We start from the raw sequence: 13,177 nt of genomic DNA on the forward strand, positions 1-13,177 counted from the left end.
AGAAGGGTATCTATTAAAGCAGAAAAATCTCTGTAACTATTCACAGCAGGCTTTGAGTTTTGCCATTTGCCTACAGTGAACTCTAAGTAGCACATTGCCTCAGCTCACTGGCTGCTGCAATGCTGTTTAGCTGATGTGGGTCTGAACAAAAAAAAAGCAGCAGAGGACATATGTACGTGTATGTGTCCATATAACAGGGTGTACTGTCTTTCCTACAAGTGCACTGTCCAGAATAAGGCTCTAACCTGAGCTAGGATCCCTCCTGACTTTTGCTCAGAGAATAACCCTCAGTGGAGCTTCTTTCCTTTGCTAACCCTTGGTGGTGTGTTCCTGGATTCTTGCAGTTGGGAGCAAAGGTGGAGGCAGTGTGGTGAGGCTCTGGCCCAGGGGAGGATTTGAATGGGGAGGGAGTGCCATAATTCATCTTTTGATTTATTGTTATATGCCTGCAATATAATCATTGCAATGTTCATTTCTGATTACCTTAATAAACTGTAGAGAGTTAACACATTAATCTATTTGTTCATCCTTCTCAATAACATCTGTTTGAAAAACAAACTTACCTCAAAATTGTTCTATCAAATCAAAACAAAGGTGGCACATTATTAGGCAACAATCAATACAAAGCTGCTTCCTCTGTTTTGCTACATTATTATGTCTGACTCACAGAAATTTTAAAGAATTGAAAGAATTAGCAAATACTAATGTATGCTCCAGTTTGGAGAAAAAATGCAAATAAGTAGAACAAAAGAAAGAGAATGAAAAAAATCTTGCAAAGTCAAGCTAGCATCTTTCCCACAAATCTATCAGCAGTGAGAAAATAAGAGACTCATAAAAATCCTCACATATGCTTTCAGGATAGGTGTCCACAAACCTGACATCCCACTTTCTTCATGGAAGTATAACAGATCTAACAGATGATCTGTGTCTGTCAGCAATGGAGACCATGTCACCAGGTGTTCCTTGAAGAAGATGTTTCCTCCACTTTAAAAACAATTATTCTGCCTGCAAGCAGTCCTAATTTTTCACACAGTTTTGAACCTGAGTCTTAACAGGTAAACTGGGATTAGTGGCTTCTTGCTCAGAGAACTTCAAAGAGCAGGACAGCTGTGAACAAAATAAAACGTGTGAGCGGTGAAACTTCAAATGTCTGGTGTTCCACAGAAGTGTCTTTGACTAATGGGAAGCAGAGGAAACAGCACCCATGCAAGTCATTGCACATCAGATAAACCGCAGAACTCACTACTCACAGCTAAAGGTGATTCCATTTCTGTGTTTAGAGTGTTAATAAGTCAAAAGCTTTTAGCTTGATGATAGCCAGGGGTTTTTGGCTTGTCTGTCATACAAGTAGAAAAAGAAAATGAAACAGGAAAATAAAAAAGCACCAACACTCCATGACCCTACCTTTGGCCTGAGATGATTTCTCTCTGTCACAGCAGTTCTTACCTCCCTTCCTTCCAGAATTATAATTTAGGACATGCTTTAGTATAAAACAAAAAGTAATTGAATTGGGTGACATGCATAAATCAATGTAAACTAAATAAAATCAAAACAGACAGAGAATTTACCTGATAGAAATGCCCAAAATTTCAGGAACTTCCTCTTGCAAGTTCTGAACAGGTATCAAATGTACACAGGGGGGCAGTTGCAATGATGCTTCTAGTAAGAACTATTTTTATAGAAAAAGCTCAAGTAATCATAGATCTCAGTCAGTATACTGAGGTTGATATTCCAAATGAATCAGCAGAGCAAAAATGAGTGATGCATAACAGCATCAGGTCTGTGAAAAGGAAATGGCTCCACACTATTTCAGCACTACCCATGTACACCTCACCTTTTCTCACCACTAGAAAAACGCTTCTTTTACATCTTCAGGACCCTGATTATGGCTTCTTTTGGAGATGTACCAAAGCTTAGCAACATGAAAAGGTTTTCTCAAAAAGTCCCATTCCCCATAACCCTGCAAAGCCATTGTTAACAAGTTTATGCAGCATTTGTGGAGTGCCATCAAAGGAGCAACAATCCAGCCACAAGTGGGGCTCAGAGCAGAATTAGCATGAGTTCTGCTCAACTCTACACAATCCAGGTAGGCATAGTCCAGTTTCTATTCTGTAGCAGAACTAGGGGGAAAGCTCTTTATGTACAAATCTATGACTATATCCTGACTCTTACCTCACTTGATTGTGTTATCCTCTATTTTTTCCCAGATCTCTTCTTCAGCATTCCCCTGAGCTGCATGTATGGACTCCTGCTGAGTTCCCACAGCTGGGAGCCTCCAAACAGGTGCTACAAATGCTAATGTACTCAGGCACAGGTTGTTGTCAGGTGAATTTGCATTATTACAACTATTTTCAGAAGGCTTTTTATGTCAGAAAGTTCTTTAAGCACCTGCTCTACCAGTGAGATATTAGCTACTACAAGCTGAGATGTAAATATAAAGTGAAGGATGTTTTGAAGGCATTCCACCCCCTTAAAAATAAGCTCGTCTTCTATTCAGATAGGTTTAGTGGTTAAGGAAGAAAGCCCTTTTGGGGATTTACATCAGGTTTCAGAGGCCTCTGTTAATCATAAACCAAAAGTTCCAGGAAACTTTCTCTAATGAGGGGCCATAATTCTCTGCAGGGTTAAGTTTTGTTTACCCTCAGAGATCTGTTAAGATTGGTCCTTAGGGATGTCTGCATGGCAAAAGAGCCCCTTGAGGTTTTAGCCTGAAATAAGCATGGAAAAGTAGAGTGACAAATTTAAGAGAAAATCCACCTGACACCTGACATTAAACAATTGATTTTAGGTCCAGTCTATCTCAGAAAGACAGCACAGGCAAGAAACAAACACAGGGAAAAGCAAACAAATTAATATAAGAAGATTATTGTCCTAATGATAACTTCTGGCTAGGAACTTTAACTCAGGACCCTGCCCACAGTGCCAGCTGCTGCCTGCAACTGGCCAACAAAGCCAAACCACCACAATAGTTTATTCCTTTTGTCAAACAGCTTAGCAAGCCAATATTAAGGCATTGCATGCTGGCAATGTTTCATTTCTGTTCATCTGTGCTGCTCTCCTTTTAATTCTCTACAGCTCAGGTGTTTTCCGGATCTCCTGGAGTACCCAAAGCTGGATGCAAACCGGTGACTTTACAGATGCCACATAGATTGAATGTATGAACCCAGGTACATCACATATTATTAAGTTCCCATTTATACTCTCAGTTCAGTGTTAATTCAATGCCAACCCTCGTAGGAACAAATCACTTCTTGTGATTTAAAAATTGAACCACGATACTCCATGAAAAACATCCCAGGACTTGAGATGTGTATTCTAATCCAAGCTCTTGAACCTCGACTGTTCGAACTCTCCAGCCTCATAAGGCCAGACTTTTGGACGTTGGGGTTTATTTCTGTTTCGGTTTTTTCCCTGTTGACAGCTAGGATCCTTGGAATTTAGGCACTGAAACCCAGGCCCGAAGTCTCTGGAGCAAGCGCCCAATGATCATCCGCGTCCTTATGTGGCCATCTGGTGGCGACAGGGGCTCGGCAAGGGAGGCTCTCCCGGGCAGAGGTCCTTGATGGATGCTATGTTTCAAGGCTACTGGTTTTTTCCCTGAAGCCTTCTATGTCAAGACTCTCATGCCTGTTCTTTCTCTCCCTCTTCTCTCCCCTTCTCCCTCTGATTATCTTCCTCTTTCCTTGGACAAGAATTCCGTTTCAACTTGACCACTAGTCAAGCTTTCTTGTCCCAGTAGTTTTTTCACAGGTTCACCACAAGCTTTCCTACCTAACTTGCCCACTGGTGAGGACTGACCAGCTGCTGACACTGGAAGTTACACTGTGCTGTCCCAGCAAGAACTTCTTATCTTATTCTATGGTGAAAGCCTACCTTTGTAAAAATTTGTAAAAATTCTGGCCTGTAACTGGGCAGGAAAATACAGCATTATGGATTTCATTTATAACTAAGCTCTAACTGAACTTTATGGTTCCATTTTATATAAAATTATTTATGATGACAGTTAATATTCACTTAATTATATTTGGAAAGGCATTTGCTTTTGTGTGCTGTGATTCAAATCCGTAATTTTTTCAGGAAGACGTTTGTCCATTCAGTCTCTCTGAATACCTCTTTATTAATTTTATCCTCATTTGACAACCTGAAAAACAGGTATGTATATAGATAGATGAATATGTAACCTGTCATTATGCATTTTCTGTATAAAGTGCAACTTAATACCTCCATTACTAATTTCAGCCAAAGTTCTGCTGAACATGATGAAAGCTGAAATAACATTCTTTTCCAGGGATCCATATACATTTGTATCAAAGTGAAAGTGTTTTCATGACAATTACAGACAGCTACCTATGAGATAAATTCAATTTCTAGAATGAAAATGAAATCCAGCAAACTGCAATCAGTGTCCCTGTATCATCTCAGCCCAATCTTTCACTTTCTGAAGGTGCTTATACTCTCAGAGGCAAATTTTTTAAGCTCTTTGGCAAGAACCTTGATAACATTATAAGAAAAATAGGATTAATTATTACTACAAGTGATATACAGAAAAAAACCCACTACAAAAATATTTGCTACCAGTTAGTAAATATGATAACTAATAGCCACACTTAGCAGCTTTGTAAAGGAAAACCCCAAAGTTGTTTCTCCAGCCTGATAATAACCCCATTAGGGAAGCATTTTTGAAGAGGATGTGTGTTTCTCTTTGCTTCCTGTCTAGTCATCGGGCAGCCTTGAAAAATTGCACTTACCTGAGGCAATGATACATTGGATGCATGAATAAAACACCTCTGACAATTCTTCTTCATTTTGCTGCTTTTTTTTCCTTAATGTTAAATGCTACGTTAATATCTTTTATGTCAGAAAAAGCGTGGAATATTTTTCCCCTGGTACTTTTGCAGGGCTACTTTGTTTATCACTGTTGACAAATTGTGCTACTTGTCCCATGGAAAGGACAAAACAGTGGAAAACACCTAGAGTTCAGGAGGCTGGAGGAATGCTTGGTTGCTGTGCCACTTACTCTTTCTGAAGAATTTGAAGAATTTGGTGAAATATTGGCTACCCCTGACTCATGGTTATGCAGCTCCTTACAAGGAAGAATGGTTGGTTTATTTGTCTTGTTTTCAGTGTCTTTTTTTCTAGCAATCTGCTCACATGGAAAGAGAAACAGATGGGAACCCAATCTAATGATCTACAATCCCAGTTTAGTTACTGAAGAGAACTCTGTGTGCTCTTAGCAATGGTGGAAGCAGCAGAGACAAAGACACCTCCTGGCCAGCTCCCCGCAGTTTATATATGGGCTGCGATGTTCTGTGGGATGGAGTATCCCTTTGGCCCGTTCAGGTCAGCTGTCCTGGCTTTGTTCCCCCTGCCTGGCTCTTTGTGCACCTCCTCACTGGAGAGCCTGGAAACTGAGACACCCTTGGCTTAGGGTGAGCACAGCCAAAACAACAGAGGGCTGTCAGCATTGTTCTCATACTGAATCCAAAACTCAGCACTGTACCAGTTACTAGGAAGAAAACGAAATCTATTCCAGCCCAAACCAGGACACCGTTTAAGAACCTTATCAGACATTTTGTAAAGGCATTACTAGCAACAGTAGTGTTGTGGATTTCAAAATGATGACAAAATATGGGTTCTCTGTTTTGAAGACAGAACTAGAGGCATAACTGAGTACAAACATTAGGTTTTGTGCCGGTATAAACCCTGCTGTGGCACCAATGGCCCTGCCGTGTCCCAGGCACAGCGCCTGGCCACACGGCGGCCCGGGCGCGGCCCGGAGCTGTCCGCGGTGCTGAAGGGGCCCGGCACGGCCCCTGCGCACCCGCCTCTGCCTGTACCTCCTCTCCTCTGCTTTTGGGGAGTTTCATAGGCCACTCTTTTCCCTGACACGTTTATGATCCACTGGAGGAAGTCATTATGGAATGCACTCCTTTGCAACACTCTCCGCCCGAAAAAATTCCAATACCTGTAGTGAAAAACTCCTTGAAGACAGTGACAACATCGACATACTTATATTAGTGCAAAATTGGTTCCTATGACCTCAAGTGAAGAAAGTACTTCTCCCAGGCAAATAAACATAAAGCACACAATATTTGATTCTGTGAAACAGAAATGTCAAAAACCCCAGAGAAAAATTTTTCTTGGTATTTTTTAGAATTATTTTACTTTTTATTCTCTCTCGCATTACTGTTTTTACTCTATATTTGAGTTGATTCCAGAGACAAACTATCAAGTCTTGCGAATAAAAATCTCTGTCAAGTTCTATGTCATACTGTGGTCTAGTCCACAAAGCTGGGCAAATGTGTGTGCCAACAAATGCTGGGAATACAGAGGAAAAAATGGTCTTTGTAAGAGACATATTGGCACTAATTTGGAGTTATGGTCATGCCACAGAGCACCTTTATTCCTAAAAAACCCTCTACAAACCATTTGGAGTTCTTTTGCACAAGCACAAACCAGACCCTTACATTAAAACAAAGCTGTTTGCTTGTTGCTTAGTAGTCACTCCTGCTTAGATTTTTTTCTTAAATATACACTCATGTGGCATCATTCATCTCACTAGGGTGTGTCTATGACCTTTCAGGATATGTTCGATTCTTAATGCAGCACTGTCAAATGAACTGGCAAAGCAAACTGTGGACAAAGAAACGTTAGTGTGTACTTAGCTCCCCTACCTCCAGCATCCAGGCAGTCAATTGCCCAGTAAGAAGTTTAATGACTTTTCCAGAGATATCCCTCATGCAAAGGGAAATAAAAGCCCGTGACTGTTGAGATATAATTTTTGGCCACATTTGAGTAGTAACACCATTAAAAAGACTATTTCAATCCAGCTGCTATGCCAGATTGCTGTAAAAAATAATAGTAGTCTTGGTTTCTGTGGAAAACATTATATTTAGCTTAAATCTTCATTAAAATCTAGTTATTTTAGACTTTCAGTTTTGTTGAGTTTTTTTTCCCATAATCTACTGAGGTTCTTATAATTTTATTTAGATTGCATATATGGGGGCTACAGGAGTGCCTTCTTTGAGGAGCTGCCAGAAGCTTTCCCTGTGTCTGACAGAGCCAATGCCAGCCAGCGCCAAGACAGATCTGCTGCTGGCTGAGGCTGGGCCAGGCAGTGATGGTAGAAGTGCTTCTGGGATAACATTTGAGAAGGAAAAAAGTGTTATTGTGCAAAAGTACTTGCAGACAGAGGAGAGAGAAGTGAGGATATGTGAGAGAAAGAACTGCACAGGCACCAGGGTCAGTGCAGAAGGAGGGGCAGGAGGTGCTCCAGGAACTGAAGCTCAGATTCCCCTGCTGTCCGTGGTGCAGACTTTGGTGGGGCAGCTGTGTCCCTGCAGCCCATGGAGTGGGTGCAGAGATCCTCCTGCAGCCCCAGAGGATCCCAGGCTGGAGCAGGTGGATGCCCAAAGGAGGCTGTGCCCTGCTGGAAGCCCAGGCTGAGAGGGGCTCCTGGCAGAACTGGAGCACCCAAGGAGTGAGGAGCCCGTGCTGGAGCGGGTTTGCTGGTTGGACCTGTGGCCCTGCGGCAGATCCAGGCTGGACACTGTTCTTGAAGGACTGCAGCTCATGGAAAGGGACCCACACTGGAGCAGTTTGTGAAGAACTGTGGTTTGTGGGAAGGACTCCTGTTGTAGAAGTCTCTCCTGTGGGTGAGACCTCACACTGGAGCAGGAGAAGCATCTTTCCCCTAAGGAGGAAACAGCAGCAGGAACCACATGATGAACTGACCATAATCCCCATTCCTGTCTCCCTGCATCTCTGAGGGGGAGAAGGTAGAGAACTGAGAATAAAATAAAGCCAAGGAAGAAGGAAGGGATGGGGAAAGGTGATTTTTAAGTTTTGTTTTACTTCTCATTGTCTTAGTCCAATATTGATTAATAATAAATTCAATTAATTTCTCCAAGTTGAGTCTGTTTTGCTTGTGATGGTAATCAGTGAGTGATCTCTCCTAAGCCTTACCTCAGCCCATGACTTTTCATTATATCTTCTCTTCCCTGTATAGTTGAGGAGGAGGGTGATAGAGTGGTTTTGATGGGCACCTGGCATCCAGCCAGGGGCAAACCACCACAATAGTTTATTCCTTTAAATGTCTCAGAAGTGGAATAGTCTTTTGCTGAAGATGTCTTTTAACAATAGAACCATGATTTGTTCTTTAAGCACATCCACAGTTTGAAAGATTGACAGGTGAAATTAAACTTCTTGAAACAGTCTGTCTGTATTCACAATGAGACGCAATCCCCCTCTTCTTTACACTATTATAAACCAGGAGTAAGTCCACAAAATTTGATGTGTCAACATAAATACAGGCAAATATGTCCCAGTGTTCTGAGGGGTTACAAATGGCTAGTCAAAAATAACAACTATGCTTAATTACAAAATTTTTGTGTGGATTTTCTGCTAAAATGCCAGTTGTGGAAGATAAATCCTTTATTTAAGGCAAGAACAGGGAAAACATTAGCAGAAACTGTGAGAGTATCTCAGATGCTCTTCTGTGGAGCTACAGGAAATTTGAGGAGGGAGCGCACAATCCACAGGCCAAACCAACAACCTGCAGCCAGTGATGCTGCTGCCTGCTTGCTCCTTTCAGCACACGTTTCCTGACATGCAATACTATACCTAGGGCCCTTTCTCCTCCCCCATTTTATTTCATTCCCTGGATATGTTGGCCCTCAGGGCAGCAGTAAGAATGTGAGGGATAAAGTAGTGAGAGGGAAGTGACAAGAAAAGGCATTTCTCTTCCACTTTCATGACAAAGAACAGCAACTGCCTGCAGCATGAGGTGGTGCAGATGTGGGAGAAAAATGGTTTTTCTTCCAGATTTTTTTCTCTCTGGTGATGTCCACCTTCTGTGTAGGTCTTTCTTTCCAGAGTATTTCCCTACCCTTTCTTATAGAGTGACCCTATGCCCTACACACCAGCAGACATTTAGGTAGCAGGGGTGCTGTGCACTGTCCTTCCTCCCCTGTGACCTTTTCCTTTGTGTCCTTCCTCACTGCCATAGCTATCACCTCATGATCTCAAACAGTAGCACCCATTTTTCCAAGGGGACATTGGCATTTGACTGTGCCTGAGGTGTGCTGTCTCTCTCTCTCCAGTTTAGTATGCGAGGTAGCTGAATAGTGGGAGATACTTTGCGCAGGCGTGACTTGGAAAAGCAATTTTAATTCCAGCCACGAGGGGACCTTCATAGTTTATTGTCGCTTTCCTGCAGGTTCGTCTGATCCATACACTTAGATCAGTTACAGTTTTGCTTCTTCTTAGGTAAAAACACATTTCCCCCCCCCTTTTTTTTAATATGGTTTTTATTTACTAGGTGTCCAGAGTTTACATCAAAAATATATAAATGTCTTGCACAGAGAAATTTGGCAAATAGCCAACAAAAATTAATCCCAAAAATAAAGAGCTCTCAGTGCAGCAATTGTTTTCACATCATATGACCTGTGTTTGGAGTCTCATTTTCCTCTTGCATGCAGCAGCTGTGTACTTGCATAATTTGATCTGGTTGTGTTTGTATGACAAAAAGAGGATGTGACTGTAACATGCACTAACTTGCTCACTTTTTCTAATGAGCAGCAAAGACAGAATAACTGAAACACGTGGCCAGGGCGCCCAGCCCCTTTGGGGATGGCGGTGAGTCACTGAGGCTGCTGCTGTCCCTGCTGCTGCCCCTCTGCCAGCTCCACCAGACTGGTCACGCCATCACCTGCTCTGCTCCCAGCTCCTCTGCCCGGAGAAGCGCCATCCCCGGCATCCCCTGGCACAGCTCTCCTGACACCACTCCTGAGAGGCAGGCAGCCCACACACTGCTTTCCCCTTGGCTTCCCGATGTGCTCTTCATCTCAGCCACGGAGGGGAAACTCTGCCTCAGGCATGAATGGTGTGGGTGAGCCTATCTTCCCTTAGGCACGGCCAGCACTTGGGCCATGTGCCTTTCTTCCAGTTCTGGAAAAAGGGCCTTTCTGTATAAAAACACATCCAACTCCTTTTATCCCTAGCTCTATCCTGAAAGAGATATGGTAACTACTAACAAATACTTGTGTTGCATCCAAGAGAGACTTGCAAATCACAACACTCAAGCACTTCTCAGGCATTCTGAGGTCATGCTCAGCATGGAATTGAAGGAGGTGGCGTTTCTCAGCTATCATGCTCTAAGGTCTCTGAGAAATCTCATGTGGGCAGTGAACAATATGCATGTACTACACAGGCCAAGTTAAACCCAAGGCTCCTCTCTAGATCATATTCAAACCGTTGTCTTAATGAAATCTTTCTAATCTATTTAGAAATATCTGTCACATCTTTGTATCATCAAGGCTTAGACACCCTATGGGAACGCAAACTGGAAGGAAGTAGAAATAAGCAACATGTTAACAATGTTTAGAAAGGGATTTCATGGGAATGAAATAGACTTTTATTTTTGCCAATATAAATAAAGGCAGAAAGCAGTTTTTGCAGCAGGCGTGTGTGAAATGTGAAACCCTGGCAGGGCGCAGCAGAGCCAGAATGAGTGTGATAAGCAGAACGCTTCACCCCTGGAGGTGGGAACGTGATCTGGTGGTTACAGTGGCACAGAGCAAATTTGAAGCTCCCTGTTCCTGCCCCCGACTGACTGTGTATCTGTAGTCAACTCATGTACTGTCTATCAGTTCACCCATCTGTACAACAGGGACATATTTATCTGTACCTTATCAGAGCCAGCTCTTGGCAAGCACCACTGGTGGATGCGGGCTGCCCTGTCCTGTCAGGAATGCAGGATTTCACAAGTGAAAAGCACAAGTCACCAGCTCTTTGTCAGGACAGAGTACCATTCCATTTGTTAAAACAGCTGTACACCTATGAGGAAATGTGGTGATACTGGCTGAAGAATCTTTTTATTCTCCGGGTAGCTTTGAAAGATTTGGAGTTAAATCTTACACAAACTTCAGACACCAGTAGTTCCCTAGAGCGATATGCTATAAATGATGTCAATTAAACCTATCTAACCTTATCCAAGCAATCACTACTTATCAATATTATAAAAGAGCAATTTTTATTCATGTATTTATTAAAATGATAATGTATTGCATGTTTTTGTTTTCATCTTCATTAGCTGAAAGCAAAATCTTTTAAATGACATTTTATAACCGAACTGAGCTGCTAGTCCCAGAACTGTTGCCAAGGTTAAGGTTTCCTAAATAAGGTTTCCTAATCATAGACCACACATAATCTTGTAATTGCAGAATCAGCAGAATCAGCAGACAGAGCAACGGCTAAAAGAGACTGGAAACTGAAATGTCCTTCCACATGCAGCAGGCCATCTCCTGAAGGGCTCCTGTTTGCCCTGTGAAAGCTCACACATAACCCTTCTCCTGTGAATAAATATATTTTTCCAGCTTGCTTATCTACAGACAGAAGCCACCAGAGTGACATAAGAGTTACATCGGTCCAACCTTGTATATAACCTTGAATATCCATTTAAAACTGCCCTCTGCATTTTCAGCTCAATTTATGAATTTATTACTGTGAGTATTCTTAGAAAACCATCAATTATAAAATCATGCTTTTGATTAAACTGTTATGACTTTAGGTATATATTAGGTCTAATCAATTTTCACATTTTGAGACTGCCTTTCTGCTACATGAAATTTGAAACTGATTGCAAAATTAATAATAAAAGCATCTTCTTTCAGAAAGGACGTAAATCCATTACAGTCTACCATGAAGGAATACCCTCCTACAGGTGCTTTGGTGTTCTCACTGTCTGTTGGGGAAAAGTTGCACTGCCAACCACTTTAGTGCACTTTGCTGGTTGTGTTTTCACATACTTTGGCGGCAGCTGTCAGCCCTGCCTCCCCTATCACATACACCTTGGGAGAACTCCCACTACAGCTTCTACACAAAACTAAGGCCACCACAAAGCTTGGCCATTTAAGCCAAAAATCCAAACTTCCCAAATTCCTGTCTAGGCACCACGTAGTTTCAGAAAAGTGTCCAAAGATGACTGATTTTTTATCTTATTTTAAGTTTCTCAGCTGCCTTTCTGTCTGCTCCTTAGCATTCACAAGCTGTGGGCCCTGTGAGAAGCCCAGCAGCCACCTCAGGGGAAGGCATGTTGTGTGGTGCCTTTTGGAACAGGCTTTTTCAGAGGTAACCTGAAAGATCAAGCTGTAATATAATCAAGTGATTATTTTACAGATGATCTGACCGAATCACAAGATAAGGTAACAAATCATTTATAGCATCACTGGAGGGAGGAGTCCCAGCCGTGGCTGGGACTGCGCTGGGTGCGGTGGAGCTCCAACAGCCCCTTTTGCAAGGAGCTCCCAGCCCAAGCACCAGGCAAGAGAGAGCAGATGGTGAGAGACAGATGGGAGAGTACAAGGAAACAATGAGATAAATGAGCAAAAACTCAGCTGAAGACTTTAGCATTTGGTTCCAAAATTATTAATTTTAGTAATCACTTCAGCTGATGTAACCCTATGGTAGAACGCCTTTCCCGTTCCAAAGGTCTTAATAGCTACAATTACAACACATGCGGCAGCCCAGCACGGGTTACATTTTAGGTAAAGAGTGGGAGTTCAGCAGGCAAGAAGTACCAAGGCAGGGGGTGTCAAACGCTGAAATTCGCTCAAGGGGGCTTGGGTACGGCAGCAACCGGCGGCTGAAGGCAGCCTGACTGAGCGCTGCTCAGCAGTAACGCGCTGACTGACAGGCAATTCGGGCTGCCCCAAGCCGCTGTCCCGCTCGCAGCTCGCCGGGGAAGCTGCAGCGGGGCCGGGGGAGCGCCCTCAGCCGCCGGCACGGCGCGGTCACTCACGCACCGCCACCCGGTCCCCGCGGGCTGGTGACAGCCCAGTCACATCCCCGCCCCCGCGGGGGGCGCTGAGCCACCCCAGAATGTCGCGGTCCCGCCACGGCAGCGGCGGAGGCCTGGAGGTGGCCCCCGGTGTCAGCGCACCGACGGGACGCTCACACACGGACCCCGGGCCGCCACGCGCGGCCCTGAGGGGGCCGAAATCCCCCGGGAGGATCCAAGGCCGCCTCGCCCGCCTCCCCAGCCGGGGCTGGGCTGTGGGGCCGCGCCGCCCTCCGGCCCGCGGGCGGCCGGGGCGGGCCGAGCTGCGCAGCCGCCGTGCCCGGGGAGCCGCGGCCGGCGGGCGAGGGGCGGCGGGCGAGGGGCGGCGGCCCGGAGGTA

This window comes from Ammospiza caudacuta, chromosome 6, assembly GCF_027887145.1.
Source record: "Ammospiza caudacuta isolate bAmmCau1 chromosome 6, bAmmCau1.pri, whole genome shotgun sequence".
Lineage (NCBI taxonomy): Eukaryota > Metazoa > Chordata > Aves > Passeriformes > Passerellidae > Ammospiza > Ammospiza caudacuta.